The sequence below is a fragment of the Dermacentor silvarum genome, chromosome 1 (genome assembly GCF_013339745.2).
Source record: "Dermacentor silvarum isolate Dsil-2018 chromosome 1, BIME_Dsil_1.4, whole genome shotgun sequence".
Classification (NCBI taxonomy): Eukaryota; Metazoa; Arthropoda; class Arachnida; order Ixodida; family Ixodidae; genus Dermacentor; species Dermacentor silvarum.
The window spans coordinates 48,255,866-48,274,459 of NC_051154.1; the positions used below are offsets into that span (position 1 = coordinate 48,255,866).

Genomic DNA, 18,594 nt, shown 5'->3' on the forward strand with positions numbered 1-18,594 from the left:
AGTTTTAACTAATTACCTGATGGCCCATATTGCAATTTACAAATTGTAGCCTTGGAGTTCGCAAGGCGGATCCACTTGGAACGAATTCTCGGGATGGCACCAGTTTCGAGATATTAATTACCGAACTTTGCGGAGAAATGCATTGGCGTTCCAGTTAGGTTCATAAAGCATTGCATGCCCCCCCCCCCCCCCCCCCCCCCCCCCCCCCCCCCCCCTCTGCAGTTGTAGTGTTGGTTTTCAACAGCTTCGCTGGACATCCACTTTCGCAGGGCCGGGATGGCGACTAATTTTTTTTTTTTTGCTGTGGTTCCTTATTGCGGATAGCCGGTACAGTTTTGTCGGCTTACTCGCACAACTTAATTGACATACAATTTACCTCAATTAGTGAACCAGGCCTGTTCATAAATAAAAATTGGTTTGAATTTAGCTACCGCTAATTCTCAAATTATAGCACGCGTATTGAGAGGTATATTTTTATATAGATACAATAACGTCATATCCAATTCACAATGGAATCTATGTGAAGCTTTCGTGATGCGGTTATTTAAATGCTATAACACTGTTCTTCTGTACCACACTTTGTAGCATAGCGATTACGGGGCCCAATATAGCATGACGGTGGCCTAGTTTGCTATTGCACAATCTCCAGGATCGGCCCACTTCTTCCGACGCGTGGTAGACGCCTCGACAGCTGTGCCCGGTGCGTCACGGGCGACCTTGCACACTCTCGTTTGTCAAAGTGACGTTTCCGTATCTCATGCCTCTTACAAACTTGCGATTTCGTGCACACAATGACTCGCCTGCGTAGCTTCAACACACCTCGAGTTTTCTGTTAGATACCTCCAAGGTGAGTGAAGTCCACCGTGACCGATTGTGGGATCGAACCTGTCTTCCAGCACAGCAGCCCAATGCTACAACCATTAGGGCACGATCACGCGCATGCTTCTGAAGAGGCTACCGTCGGTTGGCCATTGGCACAAACCGTGGCATAGATTAGGTCGTTCTGCCCACCGACTCGCAAGCGGCTGGCAGAAATAACGCTAAAGGTAGACTCTCACAGGTAGCGCTTTCTATCCTATGAAAGTATACCCTGCCTAAAACAGCCACGATCATCTGGACCCCCCGGTCACGAACCTCTCGCTGGAAATCTGAAGGGCCATGAAGTTGGGCTCGAGCGCACGTCCACCGATCCTCTCAGCGAGACGATCGTGAAGGGGAAAGACTAGAACCCATCCTCAAACAGTTTCACGCAATCTTGCAACATTTCAAACTTGAAAGGTAGAAATTCCCCACACATCACTCACGCGCGACGAGGCACTGTCATGGAGGCAATTGCATTCCCTCATCGCACGCTTTATCACGCGATGTATCCCGCGCAATATCCACACACTCGTCCCGATTGTAACGCACCGGCCACGCTTTACCATGCCACATGACATGCCAACTATAACAAAATCAATACCTCGTAACACACACCCGACCGCACAACAGTGGGAAGCTTTGGGGCGCGATCTTGTACGCGTTCCACAATGGAACGGAGGCGGTCCGTTCCATCGAGCCGCACACGATTGGTCAATTTGAACCGTGACGATCAAATTGACCAATCGTGTGCGGCTCGATGGAACGGACCACCTCCGTTCCATTTTGGAACGCGTACAAGATCGCGCCCAGGTGTCCAGCGGCGATCGACTCCGGTGACCAGCTTGATCTGGTTAAGAGAGCGCGCCGTGCGGCTACGGCTCATGGGTTCCTGGACTCGGGGCTCCATCCTCGACCGAGGCCTCCCGAGAGTGAGCGTCCCGGTGCGATTTTGTACCATTTAAGTTTTTTTTTTCTCTCTCTCTCTCTCATGGCAAAGTCGCTCTTTGAAAGGCTTGACACGTTCGTCACGTGCCAGTTTCTCTCATTCTTCGCTTGTGACAGCTAGCACTTTGATGCGCTTTATAGACGGCACTGCCTACGGGATCGGTCCATATTTTTCGTTTGACGGATACCTATACAAAGTGGGCGACGGTCGCCTCTATTGCTATCGCATTAAAAAACAATGCGTGGCAGAGCGCTGTAAAATAAGGTTTTTATTGTAACCCTCTTAAATTTTAGGATTAGATGCATCATTTGCCGAAACATTGTTCGACATGACCACCGAGCCGCATGTCGGTGTTTGGAAGTTCGGTTTTTGACCGGATAAATTTAATAGCGCCAGTTCGTTTTACTAGGTGTTCTCGGGATTACGGTACGTAAATTACACAATGCGGTTGCAAATTTGTCTTCTTTATAGGAGCAGCTAATTTTATACATATGTTGTTTTTAATCAAGTTGTTTTATCTGCATGCTATCACGAGTGCTTTAAACTAATCGGGTGGGTGTACCGTGTGCGCATGTTTTGTTTAAATGTTCCATTTGTAAACGCTCAATCTTACTCTCCGTGCTCTGTGCTATACAGGTATAGACATTGAACTGCCTACATCACCACCTACAAAGAAAAAAAAAAACAAAACAAAAGAAAACAGACAGGTGCTGCAATTGTTTCGCAACTTAATATTAAGCTCCCCATCACTCCCATTGTATTCGAGACGCCATGTTTTCAGTACGTGTTTTTGTTGGACAATAAACGATGACATGAATAAGGACTGAAACCGCAGTATCTCATACAATGAGTCAGCATGAGTACGCTCGAGGTATTCAGTTTATTTTCGATCATTGTGTGGCGGCCAGGGTACTGTGATTGGGGAGCGGTCAGCACCGTCGAACGTCCAACAAAATCCGACCGGGTGCAGACTCGTCGGCGAGTCTTGAGGAGGTGCTCGGCGGCGTGAGTTATGCGCATTTGCCGATGGGGTCCCGCTTGCGTTTGTCTGCAGCCGACAGGAACAGACTTCGGCGCGCACGTGATCGAAAGCAAGATTAATGAGGAAGAGAGACGCGCGCTGCTTGGACGCCCGCCTGAGCGTCCTGTAGACTCTTTTCTCATTTCGCAGGGCTGCACACGGCCGATTTCTGATTTCTCCCTTCTCCTACTGCGACCACTGTTCGCGTTGAAGTTTACAGTTCATTTCGTATGGAATTCCTCGCAATCCATCCGCGCCCCAATTCAGGTAAGTCACGGAAGGCGTCATGGGAAATCGTTGTGTGGAACTGACTATCCTTTCGTTTGAGGAGTTGTTGGGCACCTGTCGCCATGAACAGACAGATGTATAGGATTTTCCCCCCCGAGTGACTCGCCCCTTATACAGTATAACACTCCTAAACGTGGCCTTTAAGGTATCAAAGTGATGTGATGTAACTGCTCCTTCTGCCGAATATCAAGACGACCTTAATTTACATATCAAGACAACCTTACCTTATAATAAAGCAAACTGAAGTGTCGTTGCTGAATGCAGTCTTTAATATTCGGGAGAGACGGGCTCCCGAAAGTGCCGCATTCGACGGCGTCCTTCAGTGGTGTTCATTCAGGTAAAATACATAGCTTGACGGGAAAAAAAAAAACCCTTATCGTTACGTTTCTTCGTGATCTACTATTAATAGGCACTTGAAGATGTGACCTAACGAATTACTAGATATTGATAACAGCGCGGAGTTTTAGCCACCCAATTATTAGGAGAGAGAGAGAGAGTTCATAAAGGAAAGTCGGGGAGGTGATCCAGGCCGAGCCCGGTAGACTACCCTGCACTGGGAAAGGGGACTAAAAGCTGCTGCCGTAGTGTGGGCCAAGTACTGCACCCGCGTGCGCAGTGTCGGACGGCTAAGTACGAATGCCGTATGGCAATACGGCAGTACGAGAGCTCTAACATCTAATTGTCGATGTCAACAGGAACAAAGAAATGTAATGTATTGTGGGAAACGGCGGAAATACGTTACTTCGCTCACCGCGAGGCGCGCCAATACCCCCTCACTGGACGCCCTCTCTTCCCTTGCTCTGGAGGAGAGGACGTCCAGAATGGGACTCGCCGAACGCGCGAAGATGCCAGGAGTGGACTACGAGACACCGACCGGAGCGGAAACAGCGGGAGGAATCTGCATCTTCCGAGAACCACGACCGGAGAACAGCGAGCGACGACGGACGCACCAGGCCGCAGCACTAAGCAAATGTGAACACCCCCGCTTCTTGCTAGCCTGCCTCCTGCCCGTTTATCGAGCGTCCCAGAAGCCAGCGTGTCTTGTTGGGAAGACTCAATAAACCATTGGCTCTGTTTGGTTATCACTGTGTGTGTCGTGTGTGTGTGTCCGCGCCGGTGTGCCTTCGAAGGTCCGTAGCACCGATGTGCATGTGTGCGCTTGGAGGCTATATAGTGCCCGTAGAACCTAAAAGGAGCTAGACCGGGTGGTTCAGTTTTCATATTCTATTTTTGGCCATCACCGCTCGCGCCGTGTGGCCGTTCAGTACAACCACTGTGTACGAAAAGTCTGGCTTCAGGTGCAGGACGAAAAGACGTGGGGCCGCAAAAAAAAAAAAAAAAAAGTCATTTGCTACCCAGCGCCTTGTTTATATCGCTGACGGTCTGCTTTCGTACATCGTAGGAGCGGGTCATAAATTAGCAAAGCAATAAATGGGACACCCGCCGTGGTGCCTCTGTGGCTTTGGCGTTGTGCTTCTGATCGCGAGGTCGCGCGTTTGATTCCGGACCACAGCGTCCCACTTCACACACATACTTCATTACACTTTGACACTCCTAATGCTAGCGCATTAAACAAATATCAGGTAAAGGTTGTATTGGGGAAGCAACCGCAGTGTGGTATGTGAAACGGCTTGCGCGTGCAGGGTCTCCGTGCCTTTCCTCTCCTATTTCTCTTTCTTGTGCGTGCTGATAAATGTTTATGAGCAAGAGGATACAGAAATGACGCATGTAAATGCGCAAGTGACATTTATTCAAGCATTCGAAAGCTTAGATGTTTAACTTCTGGTACAGCTAGTGGGGACTCTAAGAAAAAAAGAAAATTGGAAGACACTTTGTCGAGACGAAAGTATGAAACGGCGGAAGCCTGACACCATTGCCTGTTAAAGTGTCTGTTAAAGTAGTTTGGCCGCCTGGAACTGTTGCAGCGCCGTTTGTGGATCAGGAGGAGACGCGTCTTCCATGGCGGTGCTATGCCAGCTATGCGCGCTACAGGCGTCAGGGCATGAGTGGAGCAGGAGACAAAACGGATAGGCAAGCAGGCGCCGTTGCTATAGCAACTGTAGTAACGACGAAGAAATGACAGACCCGCGCGGCGCCGAACCATGGAGGAAGGAAATATAGGAGGGAGCATACCGCAACGCGATTGTCGCCGACTGTGGTGGCCCAACATGTGATAAAAACTTCACAGCACGGAGAATACGTCAGAGCGCGCGGTAGGTTTTAGTACTCCCGGTTGATTTTTTTTTTTCAATGCCTATTCGAAACCATTTGAAACTCTTGAAATAAGCAAAAACAAAACCAAGGAAAAAAAGACAAAACAAGGAACAATCTTTTTTTCTTCCTGAATATGAGCAGCTGCCGGCTGAGCGCGTACGGAATAAAAACTACCGGTAACCAAACGTCTCGGCAAACCTCGATTCTCCGTGATCTCGACGCAAGAGGTCACGTGTTGGGCCACCACTGCTGGCTTCACGAAGCATTCGCTTGCCAAGGCTGGCTGCGTGACGTAATGCTCCCTCCTATATTTTTCTTCCTCCATGCACCGAAGCACCCCGACACCCGGTCTTGACGACAGTGACGTCACGCACGCGAGCCAATCAGGAGGCGCACACCTGTGCCTAGCGACAGTGACGTAACGACACAGAAGAGACCAATCAGGTCGGAAAGCTGTGACCGTTTCTGCTAACGGCAAATGACCTTGACAATGAGCCATTACAGGCTTCCGCCTTAAAAGAGGAAATGGGGCTTATCGAGGTTGCTCTTTTTGGGGAGTAACTTACCTACCGCAACCATTCGTCCTTTTGGGGGTTGACTGGCAGGTGACGAACTGGTACTATCCGTGGACTAATACCTTCAAGGACTAATAGGAGCTGTGATCCGATGATCCGCAAAGAAGCAAATAATGACGGTAGCCATTTATACGGTCACAAAATAAGTTTACTGAAAAAAAAAATTCTGAGCATACGCAGAAGCGCCGATGGCATTGTCTAGGCGCCTTCTGTAATAGCCTCTCTCGTCGATTGGGGCCTTACTTTGTGTTTAATGGTTATGGGTGGTTCTAGAGGGGAAAAAATAGGGCTCGACGCTTTGTTGCTACATCAGCTGGAGGCTGCAGGGTTTAGTCTGAAGAAGGGGACAGTACCAATCGTTATTAGGCGAGTGAGCGGGTTTCACCTGTGCATCATTGTCATTCAGCAAGGGATAACTGACGAGCAAGCCCCGTTTCGCTCGACACCGTGCTGGAAGAAAGAGTGTAGATCAAGGACATTCTATTCTCCTCGCTGGGGAAAGTTACCCACTAGATTGAGTTGATTAGGCTGCAATATTTTTGACAGCATTTAGAAGTACAAATAATAAACTTGGAAGGTATTACTGCATGGTAGCTCAGTTCATCAGAAAAGAGACCTGGCCTAAAGAAAAAAAAAAAGTCCGGGATTCACTCGCCAATAGGAGGAGCACGAACGAGGCGTGAAAGTGGATGTTGAGTTTCTTGGCGCATCTTTGACGAACGAAAGACGGCATACACGCGAAAACGGGGACAGAAGCATAGATGACGCCACAGTACTGCGGTGTTGGTTCGAAACGTCTGGACAGGTGAGGTGGCTTTTCAAAGACAAAGAGGGTTGGAGCAAGACTAGGCTTCGGTTCGTGAGCTGAGAACTCTCTGCATAAAAAAAAAAAGAAATTTAATATTTAACTCGTATTTAGGCGGATGATAGCAATAGCAACCTTCAAATATCTTGCAAGCGCTCTTAATTACAAAGTTTCGTTGTTCCAGTGCTGTATTCGCCGAAGCTTTAAACTGGACTACAAGCAACGTCGACGGCAGTATAGATTTATTTGCTGCCACCCATGATAGTGTTTTTTATCTCCCAAGAAGCACCCCAGACAGAGGCTGTCCTTAGTGAAACTAAAACAGCACCGTAGTTGGGTAATGTGATTAGACGAGGACATCGCAACTTGCTTGCTTATGAATTTGCCGAGTTGTACGTGTGCATCTTGCGGAAAGGGTGCGATATAACATTTCAACGGGCACCTACGCATTGTATCCTTGATGACAATGAGCGCGCCGAGAGGCAAGGTTGGTCCTTCGCGATTCTACTTCCATCACGATTCCATTTTCCAGTCCAGATACTAGAGAATTTATTTGCGCAGAGCATGAGAGGTCTGAGCTATATCTTTTCACCTGCTACTCTGCACTGGAAAAAAAATAGCAACGGGCATGGAATGGAGTGACGGTTAGGAAGAGAAGGAAGTGCGTGTATACACGTCCACCACGCGACGGCGTCTCTTAAGCCGTATACCGTCCAGCGGCTTTCAAAATGGTTTGTGCTGCCATTATAATCACCGTTGGCTGTATTGTTTGCGTCAGGCCAATGACTCAAAACAGACGTCATGTAAGTGGTCTGCTATTGTCGTGAGCTGTCGAAGAGACCAAGCAGCCTCTTCCGCTTTCGCGCGCACACGCATGACGCAAGCAAAACAGATGCTCAAGTGTTTCGGGCACCTGACAGTGTTCAAAACCTTGCTTCAGTGTTCACAAGCAACCAGTGAACTGTGCATAACGCCTGGTGAACGCGACACCAAGGCGAATCCAGTGCACTATATTGTGTTATTGCGTTATAGAGCTTACAAGACATACATTATTTCCTTTCTGGGTTGCACTTAAGCAGGCCTCTGTGACATGAATATGGTTGGGTTCAGCGCTGATGCTACATTATACAACATCATGCACTGGGCTTCGGGAAGGTTACTGGACCCACTAGGATCACCGCCATCACCGACTCTATCTACTTGATCCTGGGCTTCAATTCCGGATGCCACCCGATCTCCAGCAAAAGCATTCCAGCTACACACCGTATACTGAGACTTAGCGTGACCTTTACTCGTTACTATCCTCATCTCAATAGCCGTGTGGACAGCCTCGAGATGATTGATCGTTTTCTTTGTGTGTGCCCGTTTTACTCGCAAGAGACACGCTCAATGACCGTCTCATTGGCACGTGTCGACAACCAGCCATCTTCTTAGATATTTTAGGTATGTGAAGACCATGTTAATTTATGCGGGAGCAAACTTGATGCGCGGCTCACAAAGGTGCTTCCCGTTTTTGTTCATTCGCATAAGCATATCATCGCAATCATCATTGTTATGCCCTTCATTTGCTATTGTTTCATCTCTCCCCTTATCTCAGCGCTGAGTAATGGGTTCACATTGTTCAGATCGGCCACTTAGGTCGTTGATTTCGCTCTGTGTTGGCCATGGGTTTAGTTTTTTTTAATGACCGGGTGAGTCCCCGATGGTTAACACAAAATTATCCCGTTGTCGCCGCTTTGCAGCATCATGTCGTGATGAGTATTCGAGGTGAGTATTCTCATCGACAACTGTCTTTCCGTCTACGAAAATTGCTTACACAAGATATAAATCGAGCATGAGCAACGCCTCCTAGGATATCTCTTGGAGGTGTTGGTGTGCGCCGACGTCAAGAACGCGACGTTACTTTCGTGCGTGACGAAGCGCTCGCTTCAGTCAGCGCAGCCCGACTAGCGTGACAGCGTGACTAGCGTGACTAGCCCGACTAGTTCTTTCGGCTGCTTCGACAGGACTGTAAACGTCGTAAAGACACCATTTACCCACCAGACAGCACAAGGAGGATGACGTGAAGAACGCTAAACGGAGCGTACTTCGGCTGTCTTCCTTCTGGTCTCTTCTGTGTTACGCTTGAGGCACATGTAACATTGAGGATAACGTTTTTAAAGCTATAGGTCATCGAACGGTCGTGTTTATAGCTAAGAAAGGGGTGAAGCGCTTTCTCCTCCCCCTCCTTTTGTCCCCATATTGCGCGGATTTCGGCGTGCATCAGGTGCATTTAGCGTGCCTCAGTGTCTTTTTGTAGCTGAATGGGTGAGGAGCACGCCCTTCGCTTTAGGAAGAGAACACTGTCATCTTTCATCGGCGCTAGCCGCTTGTACAATGGACCATGGGTAGGCGAGCTGGAATAAAAAGGAGCCCGCTTCTACGTCAAAATCCGCGCAGTAGCACAATAGAGAAAAGCGCAGCAGCAGCTGCTTTCCCGGGCTGCCGGATAGGAGCCCTTGTGTGTAGCGTGCTCGCTCGCCACTGCGCGCGGTGTTTGCGGATCAGACGGCCGAGCTGCTGCTGCTGCTGCTCCTCGGCGCGTGGGTGTCCGGCCCCCGCCGCCTTCCGCCGACATGCGCTGGGGAGATGCGTCCGACAGAGCGCGGAAAGTACGTGCATGCTTAGCTTTATCCTTCGCACTGTGCGCGTTCCTCTTTTGCTGCGTTCGCATGCTGAGAAAGAAAAAAAAAGAAATCGTTCTCTGGGTGGCGGCCTGATTCACTTTGAAATTGCTCGGCACCCGGGCTTTGCAGAGCGCGCCGTCGTGTCTAGATCGATGAGGTTGACGGCAGTTGTTTACATAATTTTCTTTTTTTTTTTTTTGCGGATAGAATATATGGCCGCATACATTCGAACGACTGCTCCTCTTGTTTTCTGCAGGAACACGAAGTTTCGAACACTTTGGAAGGAGGATCAGCAGAAACTAGTTCTGCCACCCACTGCAATGCAATTTTTTTTTTTTTATTCGGATGAAACAGTAACAGCACACACTTCAGAGGTGTTGGTTTGAAGAGCCTGAGGAATTGGTCTGTCCGACAACTTACTACAAAGAGTATTGTGCCTAGTTGCGGCTGTTATAAATATTACTACTGAACCTGTTGTTGTTTTCTGTGAATTTGTCCTGCAATACGCCTAATTCTCGGCTTATTCGCCACTCGTTGGAAGGATCAACGAAAACTACCGAATGTGCACCTATGAAAATATGAAATATACTACATGGTGCAACATTGTCGACAGCGAACAACTGTTGTACAATAGTCACGCATTCAGATACTCGTCAACGGCGGTGAGGCGTCACCGAATATATCGAGAAACGCGTGCGGCGAATGCTGAAGCCGTCAACTTGAGCTGACGGCGGCATCGGCTCATTCACAGGGATTCGTCGTAGCTCTCCGCTGTGGCAAAGCAGCAATTTTCTTCGTCGTGTCTGAAACGTTCTGAAAACGCGTTACTCGCGCTTCCGAATACAGCTGTCGTTCGCGCACCTATATACCATTACTAGCTGCACTCAGGTTTACATAAGACTTGCGCGCACTAAGACATCGTTCAGTGAAAAACTGTTGGTGCATACGAGTATGTTTGGATTTTGCTGGTATCTAGCATTACTATTTAAAGTAGCCCTTTATCAATATTTTCCTTGAATTATGTAAATTTTACATATTTTGTGACTGACCGCGATGACGAGACATTATAGACACAAGCCATCCGGTATACAAGAGACAGCTGATGTTCGGCGGCAAGTCGCAGTGATATTTAGCAGCCTTTAGTTTACCCGTAAATTAGGAGGTTATTGGCCAACGTGGTGGCCCCGTAACTTGAACCACTTGTCCGACTTTTTGCTAAGCGATCATGGATATCGCGCACCCAGAGGAAGCATGAGCTCGAGCTACACTTCGATTTTATTATTTAAATTCGTGGAGAAGGCTGAAATGCTCACACGGGCAATCGCTCAACTGGCCTGAAATTTGTGGTCGTTTATATAATCACATTATTGGGATTGACTAAGCAGAATATTTAGTTAGAATTCCAAGATGTCTGCGAAATGTATGAAAATCGCGGAGCTTCGAAATCTGAAAGAGCTCCTTATGACTTTAATTCACAATGAAACCGTATGTCTCAAATCTCTAAAGTGCGCCTTTAAGTACGTAAAACCGGCCAACTCAATGCACTTAATTACCGCTTACATAAAATTGCTGCCTTCGCGATACAATTTTCGCTAAAGCTCTATTGCTAAACAGCTCTGTTTATAGGCACGTATATCGGTGTTTGTCTGAAGCAAACGTCAGAGCATGCATCTGGAGCAGACAAACAGAGCGTCAAATAGACCTGCTATAGCAGGTGTATTATGCCAAGTTTCACATTTTTTTTTTGCCGGCGGTGTTGCTCAGTGCTAAACTTAAATGTAGCCAACAGAATATGAAACCCGAGCACGTATTGGGTCGAATTTTTCGAAATCTGATAGCAGAACTTAATTCCCTCGATTAATTCTAATTAATCATGAACGACTGTAGAATTTTCTGCAGTAAGCTTCATATGCTTAATAAAGGAAATGAAACTTACCCACGGTGGGAGATGAACCCACAACCTGTGCATGCAAGGCTGCATGCTTCTTCAGCTTGCAAGAAAGACGCTTGACATTAACTAGGCCCAATGCTTTCCAAGTGTAGCTGGAAGGTGCTTGACAACGTCACATAAGATTCTTTGAACGTGTCTGGCAGATCCTCTTCCAACTAATGGCGGCAGTGGTCGTGGTTGGAATGAAGACGAAGTGCTAGCTGCACATGCTGGGGTTTGTCTATAGCGCATTTTTTCGCCAAGAGAGCCACGTCTATACATTTTTCCTGTCATAAGAAGCAAACTGTGCTCGTATGCACCGATTGCAAAAATGACTAAGCCGCCATTGGCTTGGTAAACTACCTTGCGGGAAAGCTAGCTTTACGTTTATGAAATTGATCCCATTGCTACTATAATCTGGTGACTTCATTTTATTCAGCAAATAGCCAATGCTTCACTCCTCCTGTTGCTGTAATGTCGTGGGTGGATGGGTTTAACTGGGCAAGCAGATAAGTATAGTTTGGAAAGGTGCCTCTTGGGGCGGCATGCCATTTTTGAAAAAAAAAAAAAAAAATGTTTCGATGACTTGACTTTATATGGCACCCTTTCAGCCCACATAGCGTGGTATTAGCAACGCGTGACGTTTGTGCAAGTTTCTTGCATATGCTGTAAATCTTCGAGAGCAGCGCCGTAAAAGACAAGCATCAAACAGAGCCGGCCACACTTTTCCCTCGCGAAGCGCCCACTTTGATATTTAATATTGACGTTTAATTGTTCATTATTAATGCTTTAGCACTTGGCGGGAAGCATAATTTCTTGACTCTTGTTTTACGGCTGAGCAGCTGCGAAGTACTCGTGTTCGCATTTGCGAGTGTCATGTGGAGGTAAACAGCTTGGAGAGCCCGTGGGCAGCTTAGTCGCATATGTAGACACCGACGTTGTTTTGTACTGAACTTTAAACGTTATTCGTAGAATTGTATTTGCGGAAGGTATGAAAACAAGTAACTAATTGCCTTATTTCTTATTAAAAATGATCTTTTCGGTTGCAGTAGTTTACTGCACCGCTTTAAATTGTAGCAGAATTTCTTTAAAGGGCCATTAAAAGTATTACTTAGTGAAGATATATTCATAAAAATATTGCAGTTTCCCCCCGAGGACAATGCATTGATTGTGCTAGCAAGGTTTATCGTTGCTCTTAAGTTCCTCGGACGGTGCTCTAACTAAACGCGGGCGCGTACATGTCGACGCGACGTAAAATAACTGCTGCTGGCCTGCAGCAGGAACAGCGCTCCGGCAGCTACCAGGCGTCTCACAACGCTGGCCTGATGAGGTTGGCGCCGCCAGTGGCGTTGCAGGCGTCGATGGTGCACGACGGGAAACCGTTAGTCAGCACCGAGTGAAATGTGGGATAACGTTAACTTGACATTTACTGCCCAGACCAGAGAGTACACACAACAGATCAGCCGGGTCTCTATAGTGCGCTTATAACGTGCGTGCGCACACCGCTCACGTCAGCATCGGAAGGCCAGAAGGCTGCCCTGGCTCCTCCACCGAAGTGATTGAACGTAGCCTTGACCGTGCGCCCACTTCGCTTCGTCGTTTTTTGCAGCCAAGCGCACTCCGCGTCTTTGGAAACTCTGGACACATCCGCGCGTGAGCAGCGCATGTGACGTCAGCGGCACAGCACAACAACGGCCGTGGCGCCGATGGCGTGAATGCGCCTCGAACGTCCGTATAATTGCTCTCGCAATAATAAATTCCAGACACCGCAATTGCCAGTCTTGCCACGCGCGGTTACTTGGTGAGCCAGAAAAGGGGCGCACAAACGGAACACGGGTGGTCGTTTCCACCTTGAAGTTCCCGCACTATATAGCTGCCTGTGACGTCACGGATTCGTCAGCGTCTGCTTGGGACTAACGGACATTTCTTCGATAAAAAGGGATTACACTCCATTCTAAAGCAGTCTAATCCTCGCCTAGGTGGTTGAGTGGCTATGACGTTATGCTTCTGAGCACAAGGCCGCGGACGCGATTCCCGGCCGCGGCGGCCGCATGTAGATGGGGCGGAATTTAAGAGCGCTCGTGTGCCGAGCTTTTGGCGCATCTTCCCGCACCTAAGATGGTTCACCTTACTCCTTTCCGATTCCGAACGCACCAAGAGCACCGAACGCGTTCTCCACGGGCCGCTAAACGCTGTCATGACGCAATAGCAACTAGCTCACTGAGATTGGACCCTTGAGGCATCCAATCCGTCGCTGCGCGGGAGCGAAGGGTTGTCGCCGACCGATGAGATCTGCGAAATGAGAGGCACACGCACAAATGGTGAGCCAGTATCTAAAACAAAGCAAGCGAAGTGGAAAGCGCCATTTTCTCGTTTTGTCAACTCGATCGATAACTTATTTCCTGCCGTCTTCACACACCGCGTTCGCTTTACGGTCGAATCATAAAAGCTCAACGAAACGCGCCTGTTTTTTTTTTTTCCTCAAATGTCGTCCTACATTCACGTATGATGCCTTGGCTTGAGTAGCAATGTTCATCTAAATATTTATTCAATACATGGAATTGCTTCATTTCTTATAGCGCTTCAGAGCTCAATGGGCAGGTGTTTTGCCACGTGTTGAGATGTGAATTTTTAAGAATAACCGTGCTTTACCGCACAGCTAGGCTGCTACGCCTTCGCAATAGGACGCCTGGGCTTTAACTAAAATGTTTCACTGTAGGAGCTTCAACTGCTGTTGCCCCTCTACTTTATTCGACTTAAAAGTGCTTCATGCACATTGTGACATTGTAGTTGCCGAAGTGCAAATAAGCGCCAGCGGAGGAATGGACGAATATTCAAAAAATATTAGTTCGACAGTTGCTTTTAATACGAATAGTATCTTGGAATCGACAGGCCAGTTTTCTTTCCGGCTATCTAACCATCTTACCAAAAAGGTGGGCCCATCTCGACGACAATGCTGTCTGAAAATCTGCGCCTAACCTCGTTCACGGCGCTCTCCTATGAAAAAAAATAATAAAAAATTTATCTGGTGCTGGGCGAGATCCAACCCGCGTCACTCAAGTACAGCAGCCCAACGCTTTAGCGCGCTGCGCCGCAAATGCGCGGTGATGCATGGAGGGATTAATTCTCACCGGCATGCCACGCATCTCGGAGGCCACTCTCGGACTTCGTGGGTGCGCCGCTAGATGACGAAGCGTGTCCAGAAGAAAGCGCAAGAGAGCAACCCGGCTGCCGTACACACCTCACACATGGCGCATACTTCAGTAGCCATCGTACGCGTAGATGAATTCACGCCCGAATATTTTACATTCCGGCGTGTGACCCACTGTAAGGTCATAGGTTGTCCCACAAGACAGCATCCACAGTGGCAGAACTACTAGGCATTTTTCACGCTGTGAAATTTGTTGCCGAAAGCGCTTAATGCAGCAATTCGGTAATGTCCTCTGAGTCTAAAGCAGCCCTTGAGACACTTACGCATAATTGTTTCTAATGTGACTTCTCTTCACTATATTATAAAATTACTAAAACATTCTCATTTCAGATTGATTTGCACTTGATTACAAGCCATATTGGTTTAGTGAGGAAAGAAGTACCAGATAGACTGGCAGCTGAGGCACATACTTTGTTATCACTGACCCCTGTATCCTTCTGGCCATCGGATGCTAAGAGTCTTTGGTTCCTGCGATATAGGTTATGGCGGGCGACATGCTTGATGATAGTGCGAAGTCATATTTATTGTATACCATTGACCCTCTGTTTCGCTTCTCTGCAAACCTCAACATCAACCACACACTATATACTCTCCTACACCGCTTACGCCTCGAGATAGCCTATACGCCTCACTTCTTAATGTGCACTTTTAATTTCCTTTATGTACCCATAACCTGCTCATACTTATGTAATTATTGTAGTCTTGTAACATTTATTGCTTTATTTTCTCGGTGATCCGCGGACTTGCTCCGTTAGTGTTTTGCTTTTGTTAGGCTTTTGACAGTGTTATATATTTTCATTATCTTAATTTTTTTTCCTAGATACAATTATTTACAGCCGGCCCTTTATGTTGCGAAATTTCAAATTTAATAAAGTAGGCATCCGGAGGAAAAAAAAACGGTTACAAAAGGAAAAAAAAAAAAAAAAAAAAGCCCTGCTCCAATGATGCCCCTGTGTACGGCACTTTGCTTGGCTTTGTTGCGCTCATACGCTGTTCTTAAAGCGAAGCTTTCTGTGCCTTTTCCCCTGACTTTTCGGGTGCTGCTTGCTGCTGTCTTACCGATTATACGACAACTTGGGTTTTGTTTATGTACCACTGGGTATGTATCGGGTGCTGCCTGCTGTCTTGCACGATTACCGTTCCGCGTATAGTGCGCACCAGTACCGGATACAGTTCAAGTTGCCAGCGTCGTCATCCGATTGTCTTCATGGTAGCGTCGTCGTATTGTCGTCGTAATTCCTTCGTCGTTATGCTTCCATCGTCAATGACAATGTGATGCCATTTTGGTCATGCCGTCGTCGTCCTAGTCATCGTTATGCCTTCGTGGTCGTTATTGTGTAATAATGATTCCAGTATCGTCATACAGTCGTCGTTGTGGTCGTTCCATCGTCATCGTTCTTTCATCATCATGCGTGGAATGTGCGTGATCGAGCTCCACAAGGTTACGCTTAGCGAGGCGGTTCCCGGTGAAAATGTGTCCAACTTGCTCGTGTGCTCTATACTGGAAAATGGTTGCTAATCACGAACAGCGTTCTTCGCAAAGACCAATAAAAGCTTCGCTTAAACTGATTCCCACAGTGAGTGGAATCGGCATTTATTTTCTTAGTTGTTGTTGATTGGGCGACTACCTGTACATAACGTTGAAATAGACGCTGCTCAGTGACATTTAAAGTGACGTTTCGGTGGTCTTAATTCAATGTATAGCCAACATTTTCCCATGAACTTAAAGATAGGATAGCGTTCCTATTTCTTCTCCGTCCGAAAATGATGCGATAACTAACTTATTATAAAAGCTTGCCGGTTAAAAAACGGAAAAGTGTGAAGCGTTTGGCTGAAGTGGTGGAAGGCTAATGGGTGTGAGTATAGCTTGCTCTTTCCTGTCTGTCACTGCATGAAGCGGGACACGCCACACAACCACATAGAGAATATGAAATCTTTGATACCCACCCGACTACAACCAATACATGGGGGGTTGGCCAATGTTTTATCCGCTCGTTCACTTTAGTAACAATGGAAATTACGTGAGCAGCGCGATATATAATCGAGTATGTTTAATAAATGTGTTTGTTCATACCTCAGGTGTCGCAGAGGGACATTACATGAGGGGAGGGTAGTGAAGGCAACGGTTCTCAGTTAACGTGTTAAATAATGACTCTCTATTGCTGCTTTGAGCTGGGTGCAATCTGTTAACGATGATACATGGTGTTTCATGGTTAGATGGCGATGTGGGCGGCAAGGTCGTTCCAGTCTTGTGCCGTATGTAGGAAAAAAAAAAAGGTCTTTGTACGTTTAGAATATACGGTGTTTGTATGGCAATGGCGAGGTGTCCGGTGGTCTGGTCTACTGAATGCATTTCGTGGTGGCAGGGAATAGAAAAATTTATTATAGCCACAAACGCGCAATTTTACGACTGAAGGCAAGAGGAGGAAGGTCAATCTGAGGTTTTACAGCAGATATACTGATGTTGTTAGAGTTATTAGAGATTATAAATTTAGAGGCATGGCTCGGAATGGATTCAAGAATATTTGTAAGGTTAGATTGATGGGGGTGGAAATGGCATTAGCCTACCGAACTTTTGGTCTTACAAATGTTTTATAAGCTAGTAGTTTTGTGGTGGCATATGAAAAGGCTAGGTTGTGACGACAAATAACCCAGGACTCTATTAGCAGAATTAGTAAATGTTAAGATGTTGCGACCATGTTAAATCACAGGGAATTTGAATACCTAGGTACTTAATGGTGTTAGTAGCGGCTATAGGACAATTACATAGGGTGTAATCGTTGTAAATGGCTTGTGTATCGTCGTTGCGTTTGTGTTCGCCAGTGTTCTCACCATTACTCAGATTTGTTATGCGATGTATTGTAATACCTTTAGACATTTTTTCGTAACCTTCCTAATGTTGCTGTGCTCCTGTTCAGTGCTTTTTGCTCATACCTGGACATATATACCGCAGTCCATTACATTGTCTTTGCACTGGCAGAGTGAACCTCAATTGATAAGCAACATTAATTAGTTGCGCTGAACGACAGATGAAGCTCGCAGCTTTCACCCGCATTTGCGGTGGCCGAGAATGACCAGCAATTATGCATGTGATGTATGTTCAAGGCCACGCAGAAATCCCATATCCTCACTGATTGAAATTAAGTGTTGTGCAAGTGCTCTGTAAAAACCATGTTAGCCCTCCCTTTCCTTCCATTCCTTAATTTTAGTGCGGTGCTAACGTTTCGATGTGCGCTGCCGCCTTCATGAGAACAACTGTCATCCTTGACAGCGATTTTAGAGAACCCATCATGGACACGGCACGGAATGAAAACCACGCGGTGCATAGATCACGTGGTGACGATGGTGTCTGCAAGGTATTATGCCGATGTACGCCTCGAAAGCAGCTGAAAATTCAATCACCTGAGTGTCGTCCTCGGTGGAGGAGGCTATCACTGCCAGCAGAGATGACGTCACAAGCATGCTTCCGCGTCTAAGGCGTAGCTCCTACTCCTATCGTGAGCACTCCATCCGCGTCCTTGTCCATTTTGTGCTTTTTGTCATTCTTCGTTATGAATTAACTAGCGCAAGAAAACGTTTTGCTAAGCCAGCATCGTCTGAAAAATCCTCGTGAAAAGCAGGGCACGCAAAACTGCCGCTGGAAATCCGCCACGCAGCATGGAGAAAAGAAAAAAAAAAAAAAGGGGGGGGGGTGACGCGGGTCCTGACGTAAGCGTCACGTGGCTCTGAGCTGCGATATGGAAAAGGCAGCCGATAAACTCTTGTATATAGGCGCTGGTCGAGGCAATGGGGGAAGGGAAGTTACCTTATATATAGCTCGCTTTCTGGCACCATGACCTCGCAACATTTTATTTCCATCTATCTCAGCTACTATTATAACCTTCTGTAAAATTCTTGCAGTACAACCTTCCCCTGGATGGCACTTTACAACATCTAATGCACAATTTAAATTTTCGATGAGGCCTGGCAAAGTGTCAACTTTCAGGACTTCGCCCTGCGATGGGTGTTCGAGAGACTTTATGTGAGGGTTGAGAATCACCGTTTCAGCGATAGCGAATTTACTAAAATCTGGGGTGT

At 47.1% G+C, this 18,594-nt stretch overlaps 1 protein-coding gene across 3 annotated transcripts in view; it reads left to right on the forward strand.

Moving 5' to 3' along the window:
• Window positions 1-18,594, forward strand: part of LOC119462391 (transmembrane protein 163) — a 90,540-nt gene that overhangs the window by 15,579 nt on the left and 56,367 nt on the right. The window contains exon 1 of one of the 3 annotated variants that reach the window (XM_049667672.1): window positions 9,210-9,361. The exons of the other annotated variants lie outside the window; for them this stretch is intronic. The gene's annotated coding sequence lies outside the window, so the exon portion shown is untranslated. Of the gene's footprint in view, window positions 1-9,209; window positions 9,362-18,594 lie in introns of those variants that run through there. 3 annotated transcript variants of the gene reach the window in all.